Genomic DNA, 11,284 nt, shown 5'->3' on the forward strand with positions numbered 1-11,284 from the left:
AAAAAGGTGACCATTCGCCGTCACAGGCAAGATGCTCGAGTGGGTCTAATGGACCAGAGCATGTAGGATGGGGCGGCGGTTAAGAAACCCCCGTCGTACCCATCTGATCTTCACGGTTCATCAAGGGAGATGATGGATGGTACAAAGACTCCGATGGACAGGTTGTTAACAACCACCCCACGGGTTCTGCAGAAGTTGGATGCATCCATGGGCCACGAATGCCTTTGGGGATTTACTCTCTTGGTCACTGACCGTCCCCTTAGGAGCGGACTCAGTCAGCCATCCGGATTAATGAAAACACCTGACATAATAAACTCTCGGATCGGTCTCGGCTGTTTCTACGTTTTGCGTCTGTGCGTACCCACAGGCCAGTTAATATTAGAACTTAAATAATAATTTTATGAAAAAATGTAGATGACTGAGACTTACACTGCTTCAACTAACCACTCTTTGCACTTATTACATTTATTAGAATAGACTACAACTCTTTAATTGCTTAAATATCATAACTGCTTATCTCATGAATGTCTTGTTTTATTTTCATTATACTTATCTGTTCGTGCACCTACTGGTTTGTTATGAAACTGACCCATTTCATGGGCAGGTGAAGAGTAGGACTTCACTGGCGGCCGATGGCGTGGTGCAACATGGATCAAGATTCATCTTCTTTCTGCTGACGGCTTAGCTCTGGGATTTTTTTGGAGTTTTTCTTAGATTTATTGAACTTTGGAATAAAATGCTCATTTTGTAATAAACTGCAGATTTTAATCGATTGTCTTATTTCTTAAATTCCTTTAAGATGTTGTACATGTGAATGATGGTTTTTCAGCTAACGTACCCAGGATTGTTGACTTGTGTTCCTTTCTAAATGTCTTCTGCTGTTGTTTTTAAATATTAAACTTTAAATCTTTGAAAGGTTTTTCGATAAGGTTTTCGAAATCACAAGTCGAAATTTTGGGGCGTTACTGGTATTCTAAGGGGCCAGCATTGGAATCAACATGGATAGCATAGTACCAAGTAGCTAAGAGGCAAAACCAAGTTTGCTCTATTTGGTTTGCTTTTAAACCTACGATGGTTATAAAAGCTTGAGCTCTATTCTATTTTGATAGTAGTTCAAGTTAAAGCAAGTTTATCTAACTTTACTTCTTTTTTTCTTTCTTTGCAATTAACATGGATTGGTGAGCTATGGCTGGTAAAAGGTACACTTTTCTATTTTTTATTTGATACTATTAATAATTGTCAGTATATTACAAATTCAAATTTGTGGATGGATCTTTGAACCAAAGTTGGGTCAGATTATGGCCCAAAATCATATTGCACCTAACATAGTCATATTGCATAGGTCATTACTTTACAACCATATATCAAAATTACACCATTTTTAATGTATTAAAAAACTTATTTAGTCCTCTAAATTCTATCTATGTTTCTTAAGAGCAAATTATTCCTCCTTCATGTCCAATTTTGCATCGAAATTAGATGGCTTGTATTTTAATATATTTGATCACCTAAGTTTGATCTTATTTATGATTTTAATTAGCAACCATGTTGATGATTATTCAGTAATTTGATTAAATAGTTGTTGATTATAATCATCTCTTTTGTTAGATCATTTAAAATTAGATCTAGTGAAATATATATTTTTAATATACTTAAATGTCTTAAACAAATATATGTAGTCTCATGTATTTGTTCAAAATATTGATTTATGTAACATGCACTTTCCATGTGTGATTGATATATTATATGAATCACACATGGATACATCACACACACATACAATATATATATATATATATATATATATATATATATATATATATATATATATATATATATATATATATATATATATATATATGCCTTGTGAAACAACATGGACATAAGTATGTAAAAATAAAAAACACAGCAATAATCAAAGAAGTAGCCACTACACATGAGCTGATGCACCCAACATGAGATAAAACCCATGGTAGTCGACCAATCCCTAAGAAAACCCAGATTCATAATGCATTAAGACCCACCGTTCCAACAAATATAGACCTCCCCTAAGAAAATTGGCCCAGATTTCATATATTGACCTATCTTGAGCCCGTCAACCCTAACTCTACTTATTGCCCATCTTCTGCATCCAAAACTACCTACACACTCACACACTCCAAAGAGAAAAACACTAACACATAGGTACCACCCGAAAACACATGCACCCAAGATGAATAAAAAGTTGAATAACCAGCCTAGCCCCTCTAAGAAGACTTTGTTAGCACATAAACTTAATTAAAAAAATGATAGTATTGTCCTTGCAAAATGACACTTCCTAAAATACCTAGCAATTTGACAAAATCCTCTCCATATCCAAAATTGTTTATTCTTGACTTTTTTTAGAACATTTTTTCCCTTCGCACATGCGAACCAGATCAAGTTCGCATGATATATAGGTACATTATAGGAAGTTCACAACCCTTTAATAAAATGGAGGCTCTGTGAATATCTACAAATATAATATGACCTTCATAAATATAATACGAACTTCACGAATATAACATGTGAACCTCTTTTAAGTAAATACTCCTTGAAGAGATCCACATACGTCTACCGACATTAATAAATATCAGTTGTAGATTGTAATACCCAATTTTTTTTGGCAATTATTTAATAAGTAAAGATACTTTTTACGCCTTATTTATGGATTTTTATGTATTCAAATGTGCATTGGGATTAAAATTGACTATGTTTATTAACTAAAAAATTAATCTCAAGTGAGTTAAAATTTTAACTAAAAGTTAAAGTGAAATTCAAATTTAATTCAAAGTTAATTTCATTTAAATTGAAATTTAAATAGAATTTGAATTTGAATTTGGATCTAAATTTAGTACGTGGAGTTTGATCCATTTTGAGTTTGAAAATTCATTTGGTTTTGGATTTGGATTTGGATTTGGTATGAAAGCCAAGGTTTAAAATTTGATCAAAAATCTAAATTGAAAATAAGGGGTAATTAATAAATAAAATAAAATATAAATTAATAAATTAAGTAAGGTAAATCCAAGAGGGTGGAATGCCCCCCTAGGTGAGCCCACACCCCCTTGCTTGGATATTTCTTTCCAAAACTTAATTCTTTAAAATTTTATAAGAAAAAAAAATAGAAAGAAGGAAAGCAAGAAAGTCAAAGAAGAAGAAAAAACAATATTTTGGAAAGGAGAATTTGGAAGAGGGTCTTGAAAACTCAAGAAAGAGGAAACAGGGGGGTCGTTCCACCCTCTTTCCTCTCTTGCCTCTCTTCTTATTTCCAATCCCATATCTCCTTATTTTATTCATCTCTCTCTCGTCCTTTTTTCTCTTTCTTCTTTTCTCCTTCTTCCTTGGTTGAGAGAAGTCACTAGAGTTGCAACTAAGGTTATAGGTGTTACTTTTGAATTCAAAGATGGGAGACGAAGGGTTTCACCAGTTCAGAACTACTTATGAGGTAGGTGCATTAATCGCGTAGACGTGGGTTGATCCAAACACATAAGTTATGTGTATGATTGATTGTCAGATCTGAGCCAATGTAGATCAGAGCTTAAAACATCTTTAAAAAGAGGATTTTTTTTAAACCATTTTTGCTGAATCCATGTCACCATGGGTTTTTTGGAAAAAACTAGTTTACAAAAGTATATTTTTAAGTCTCTAAACAAAAATCGGTTTGGGGAGGCTTGTTCTATTTCTTTTGGTACATCTTGATTAATTTCAGCACATTTAATGCTTTATTATTAAATTAAAATGATTCAAGCATGAGTTCTAAATTCTGGAATTTATATATGCCTAGATCTATGTTCAATCATGTAAAATTGTTTTGTAGAGAAAATTAGGCAAAATCAGTTTGAGGTTTGAGGTTTCATGTTTTATATTTTGATTTAATTTACATGAGTATGCTAGTTAATTTGTTTTATGTTAATAATGATAATTAGTATGATAATGAATCTATAAATCTATGATGTATTTGCTTCGATTGATTCCATGTGATTAATGAATAAGTGTATATTTTTGTGTAAATACATGAATGAAATATGATTTAGGAACAATGGATATTGTTATTTTAATGTTGTATAGCATAACAAAGCCTAAATAGTCATTGTATGCGACTGTAAATATGTTTATAACATTTGTATTTATGGTTGATCACGTTTCGATATCATCCTTGATCTTGTTTAGTGGAGGCATTATAAGTTTTTGAGATGACTGTTATGTTGTTCCCATTTTTAACCCGACTAGTTTTGAAAAAAAAAATGGTATCTCCTAGAATATGAATCAGAAAAATTTAAATAAAATACTAAAATAATATATACATTTGGGGCTTGATTTTAGAATCTTGTTTTGTCTAGTTTGAGTCAGTTTTGAGCCAAAACATGCATTAGAATAGAACATAATTTTTATGTCCTATCTGCAGGACTGTTGTTTTGAATCTAAACATCTATCCAAAGGGACTCAAAATAAACTATAAAAAATCTGGTGGAAGCTAAATGATAGTAGAAGGCTTTGCAAAAGGGTTTTGCCAAAAGAATTCACAGTAAAACCCAGGAAATTTTTTAAGTTGAGAAATTTTTTTGTAGGTTACATAATCTGTCCTATAATTTTTTTATAGAGGTCTGTTACAGAATTTTCATGGATTTATGAAGAATGAGTTTGGGGCTAAAATTTTGATGGAAGCTAAGTTATAGTAGAAGGCTTTGCAAAAGGGTTTTGCCAAAAGAGTTCACAGTAAAACCCAGGAAATTTTTTAAGTTGAGAAAAAATTTTGTAGGTTACAAAATCTGTCCTGTAATTTTTTTTATAGAGCTCTGTTACAAAATTTTCATGAATTTATGAAGAATGAGTTTGGGGCTAAAATTTTGATGGTTTGTTTCTAACATGTTAGGGCAACTCCGGTTAAATTTTGAGGGTTAAAACTATTCTCTGTGATTTTTTATAATTTTTTCAAAATTAGGTAAACAATGATTCAAATTTTCTTAAATTACATGTGTAATGCCTAATCATTTTTCTACATTGCTAAGCATGACAAGTTATGGTTAAAACATGGTTTATGATACTTTATGTATGTTAACTGAATGTGCTTTATGCTGAATCATGTATGTTAGGAACTCGTATGTCATATATGAAAATATGCATCATGTCTCATGAGACATGATCTCAAGATAAAATGGAATGCGCATGTAATTTTGATAATTGAGCATAGTCATAAATGAAATTATACATATAGCATTTATGTAAGCATGTGGGAATGTAAATTGTTGTATGCATGATGACAATGATTATATGGTATTAGCATAAATATTGCTCATGAGTGAGCCTGGGTTCGATGAGACCCACGAGTTCTTGTTGATCACCAAGGAAAGAAAATACTTAAAAGGACATGCACATAATCATATAATTGTCTCAATGAGGTTGTGCTCAAAGTTACTTAAAGATGGGGTTTGTACTGCGAGCAGTTTGAATGGGTTAAAAATGAACCTGTGTTATGAAATCTCTCTGAGTGGAGCTTGGACTAGTGCGCCCCTATGCTAAGAACACTTGAAATTAATTTATGAGACTAAATTTAAATAACTCCTAGTGATCCATTCAAACCCAGGACCACCTTGGAGAGGGTGGTGGTATACTCGACTGGTCGACCATTTGTTGCTTTAGAGAGCTAGGTGTCTCCATTAGTCCCTAGTCATCAGTCGTAGGGGGTTGAACTGTCATGTGGCCTAAGTGATATGTTCTGAATCTCTATATAGTAGTAATCAATTTTATATGGACCACTAGGAGATTCTCTCGGTCACGGACCACTCCAGTGAGAAACTCCTCGATAGTTGGCAGATTCTTCTAATTAATGGGGCTAATAAATTACATAAAATAACAGATACCCCATTGGATTGGTTGAATTGGAGTTAGCAACCTTAAGTATGTACCCTTTAGGGTGAGAAAAGAGAAATAAAACATTACGTATTGAATCACTGGCATTACTGCAGTCTGTGCATGATAGGGTTGATTATGAATTGTTTGTTTACTTTTAAAATTATGCATAGTAGGATCATTGTCATGAATATTTACTGTAAGCATGTTTGATTGTGAATATATGCATTGGACTTATATTGTTATGTTGTGTTGCATGTTTTAGTTGATTGTCTAAAGATGTACCAATGCTTATCAATTATGTTTAGATTGTATTTATGTTTATGTTATTTGGTGTATCCTACTAGGGTTGTGGATTAATTCTCCCTACTTTAACATTTTTCAGATAATGTATGAGATGGTGTGATGACGGGTTGTTCGACAATATCAGATGGATTATCATTGTTCACTTTTTTGGGGGATTCAATTTGATTTTGAATATTTTTAAATTATGTTGGATTTTTATTAAGACTTGTAAACTCTGAATTTAATTGAGTACTAGTTTAAATTAATTTCTTTAATTAAGTTCTTTAAATCCAGTTATGTGTGTGTTGATGTGTAATTATAACTTGTTCAAATTTTGAATCAGTTTCAAATCTTCTATTACGTTGTGTTTGCAATTAAATAAATCAAATTTAAAACAAAAATTCTTTAAAAAAATTTTATAAGATTTTGGGGTGTTACACGAATGTCTTTGACTTTCGCACTCTGATGAGACCACCGTAAATATAGTATGACCATCACAAATATTGTATAAACTTTATAAATATAACCTGCAAACCTCCATTTAGTAAATACTCCTCAAGGAGGTTCATAAATATATGCTTACATTCGTAAATACCAGTTGTGGATGTCCCCGACTTTCACACTCTGATGAGACCTCCATAAATATAGTGCGGCATTCGCAAATATAGTACGGCATTCGCAAATATAGTACGAACTTTGAGAATATAGCTTGTGAACCTCTTTTAAGTAATTACCCATCGAGGAGGTTTGCAACTACCTGCTTACATTTACAAATATTTGTATATATGGATCTTGTGCCTCATTTGCGAACTTTTTAAACATTTGCAAATTTTTTGAGGACTTAAATGTGAATCTCCCCATTTTTTGAGAATGTTTGGACTAGTATTAAATGAATGCTTCGATATTTAAAAAGTGATGGTTCACATTTTATGGGTTTTTTTTTTGGACTTTGTTTGTAGTCAATAACCCCTTTTGCTACATTGTGTTTCTCCGACAAATTTTTTTGGCATTTTTCTGGATACTATTTTCATCAGCACTTCATTGGCGACTTTTTGAGCATCCTGGACATCATCAGTGGTGAGATATTCCAGTAAACACATCTTTAATGGCTGAAGCAACTATTTTTTGAAATTTTTAGCATGAATAAGTTATTTTAACTAAACATTGGCACAAATCAATTATTTTGGCATTAGATTTTTTTTGTGAAATGAATAGATAAATGTACAACTCTAAAAATTGCTTCATATTTTACCTATTTATATTATTTTAGCATTCTCTTTTTGCATAAGCATATATTTTTGACATTCACTTTTTCTACACATTTTTAGACTTTTAGGCATGCCTGTTTATCTTATGCATTGAATTTTATTTTCTAATGTTACTTTATTTCACTTTTGATCATAAATCTAATACATTTTATGAATCTTGATTTGGCTTTCATGATAAAAAAAATTTGGTTCAATTTACTCTAACATTGTGTTATTTTAGTCTATGTTTAAAATATAAGAGAAAACTAAAGTTTTTACTAGAAATATGATAATTGTATAGCTTTGACTACTTTTGGGAACTAATCTAGGTGTATTTAGTGGGAATCCACAAAACAAGGGAAAAATGGTGATTTTATTATGAAATAACAAGTTTTTGAGTCCTGACAATTTCAGAACATGAATTTTTGGGATGAGTAGAAATGCCATAAGAGTGTTAGTCTTCTTTGCTTGGTAAATTTTGAGTCTAGGCTGCAATCCAATTCAATGAGACATTTTTTATGTCAAAAGTTACCTAAAAGAACTTGTAAATATAGTTGTATGTAACCTTTCAACCATGGCTTAAGAAACCTGATGATGATCTTATACGCTTAGGATTTGGAGGTTAACTAGCTTTTCTTCTTTTATTTTAATAATCTTTGTCATTGTCTTTTGGTCATTAATAAAATACTAGTCCCATAAAAAATATGGATTGTAGATAAATCTTTTAGTGAAGAAAAAGTTTAAAATTTTTGCATATATCCATTGTGCGCAAGCATTCAATAGGGGTTAGGGTTTTTATTGTTAATTAAATCAATGAAGGGTATATGGATGACTTTTTTGTCACACACTATTTTTATTAGATGAATGATATATCATGTGGTTGATGTAAGCAATTAATAATGGTCTCTAAAAGGGTTAAAGTACACTACCGTAACACTAATCATACTAATTGAATATTTGTAGTGGTCTCCATAAACACTAGCTTTAAGAAATGTGTGGCTTTGATTTCTTGTAAAATCAAATATGTGAAAGAGTTATTATGCCTTTGGTATTGTAATTCTTTAAACGTAGACAACCAACAAATATGGATAGATATTTTGTACGATGATGATGTATAACCGATGTTATTTAATGGTAATGTTTACTTGGATGCACGCAATGTTAAATAATGAGCAATTGCTTATGTGAATGTACGACAACCACATGTAGTTGTTGTATATTTCTCTTCTGTGCTTTTATATTTTCTTTTACCTCTAACACAACAATGTTGGTAGACATTTTCAACCATATACTTTCTTTTTTCAAACTGTGTCATCAACATGAGATGCAACCTCTCTATAAAATGCACTAGGCGGTTGTCACGTATGGGGAAAATCCAAAAATTGAAAGACTCTATTATATTAGATGTCAAACACCCATAACTTTTTTTTGAAAAGTGAGATATAGTTCAAAACTCGGGTTTCACGTTATTAGCATTATAATCATATGTGGATGTATTTTGCTCCAAAAAAATTTCAAGAAAATAGTTGCATTGTTATTTTGTGGCTGCTCGAGTTGCACTCCACCAAAGTGTACTGAGTGATAAACCAAATTTCTTAGAAAGTTTTATATCAAGTGTTTCATTGGATATTCAACATGACATCCAAGAAAGGTGTGAGGGATGACATAAAAAACCCTTGGTGTCTATCTGAGTTAATAGTCAATTTTGTTCTCTCTCTAAACTCATAGAAGTGTATGAATTTGTGTTTTAAATGTTTCAAAAACTACGCCCATGAATCCTTTGACTCCTTATTTACAACTACAAATGCTATAAAAAATATCTCACCATAAGTATTAATACTATAAGTTGACAATAATAAAATCATATATTTTTCTTTTAAAAATATATCATCTATCATAAGAACTGGAGGGCATCATTTTCGAAAGATATCGATGCATGTACAAAAGAATAAGAACATGTGCTTAAATCGATATTTCCTACCAATCTTAATAAACCCTATCATTCTTGGGTTTCTCTTCGTCAAATGATCTAAATTTGCAAGAAGCTTGTTGATGGAGACTTCACATGAATTATATAGATCTTCCTTTGTGTGTTCACGTCTACACCATGCTTGTTTATAACTAATTTTTACACATTTTTCGTAATTGATGTCATTAATGATTTCCCTTGGAGTTATCTTCGTGTTATCGTGTAGGCGTTTGCGAGTAATACCTACAATTCATGTGGCAAACACTTTTTTTACTTGAAGGTTGACCAATGATCTACCACATATATGCTCTATTTCATACTTCTTAACTTAAAAAAATATTGCTTTGCTCACCTTTGTGCAATGAATCTTTCAATGACAATCACCCATAGTTTGCAGGTTATTTCTCATGCATACAACAAACACTCTATTACTATCGCTCCTCATGAATTTTAATTTATAGTTATTCTTAATCACATGATCTTTCAAAAACTCACGACAATTCTTTAAATCATTAAACATTCGCTCAACAACAATATCCTCATCATTTGAACTTATTGTTAGCCATTGAAAATAATTCAAATCATTAAGTTTTTTGTTATGCAACTCATCAATCAACTGAGATGCATCTGCTTCATTGATTTTCAACCACTGTCTTATTAGTATAAAAATAGAAAACAATTCTACTATCCAATAAATGCTCGTATAGCTTGTAAAACATACCAAGGATTCGACTTTTTATTTGTTATTTGTGCATCATTTGCCTGCACCATTAATTGTCCTATATCATCATCGTCATCTTTTAGCATTTTTGAGTCATCTTCATCTGACAGGGTATACATCATCATTTGATTCTCTATTGTCAACGTTATCGATGCTACAACTAATTGATATTGTATCTATCACTTTATTTGCTTTCATGCATGCAACTTCATGCATTTTCAAATTTCATGATTAACTATAAAAATAACGCCTTCACATTTTAAAGAGTATATTGAACCATAATTTTTTTCATGTTAAAACCCAAATCAAGATACACAAAATGCATTATATTTATCGTCATGAGCATCAAGAAATAAAATGCAATGCATATAATAAAATCATGAATGTCCACGTTTAAACATAAGGTGCGATGGCAACTTTTTGCAAACCATCCAAACTTGACCGTCTCAGTAAACGGAACTCCAACTTGCATCTTACAATTCAAGCCGACTAATCAAGAGACTACAAGATTACATTGGACAAACATGTTCTCTTTCAGAGAGTGGTGGTGGAAGCCCCTATGCATTGTATTTGAATACGTGCATGTTAGGCACAGTAAAAGATTTTTTCCTTTTCTTTTGAGGGATAAAATATGTTCCATTAATCCTCAGCAGAACAAGACTTACATAGACATCTGCAACTGTGAAATTAGGTCATAAAGGCATTGATCTTTAGAGAGTCGAGGAGTGAAGGACATGATACAAAGATAGGCGGCAACCATTCACAATGTTGGGGCCCATTTCCTTCCCTCTAAGAAGAACATGTCTGAGTGGATACTATGCAAGAGAGGGAGAGTAGTCGACTCTCCTTTGAAGATCCTATTATTTCTCCTTCCAAAGAACTCACCATGTGGTGAATAGGGATGGCAGTGGATCAGGGGCGGGGCTCCGCTACGCCTCGCCCCGTTTGGACCAGGGATGGAGGCGGGGATGAAGGTTAAAATCTATCCCTGTGCGGGTATGGAGGCGGGGATGGACTTAGGCTTTTCCCCGCCTAGCCCCGCCCCGTCCCCAATCCTTTAAGGGATGACTATAGACTAAGGGAAAACGGGGCCCCACCTTGCCCCTTTTTGACCGGGGATGGAGGACATGAAACAGGGACAGAGGCGGGGGTGGAGGTTGAAATCCATCCTCGTGCGGGGATGGAGCCGGGGAT

Source organism: Nuphar pumila, chromosome 15 (genome assembly GCF_984573655.1).
Source record: "Nuphar pumila chromosome 15, dmNupPumi1.hap1.1, whole genome shotgun sequence".
NCBI lineage: Eukaryota > Viridiplantae > Streptophyta > Magnoliopsida > Nymphaeales > Nymphaeaceae > Nuphar > Nuphar pumila.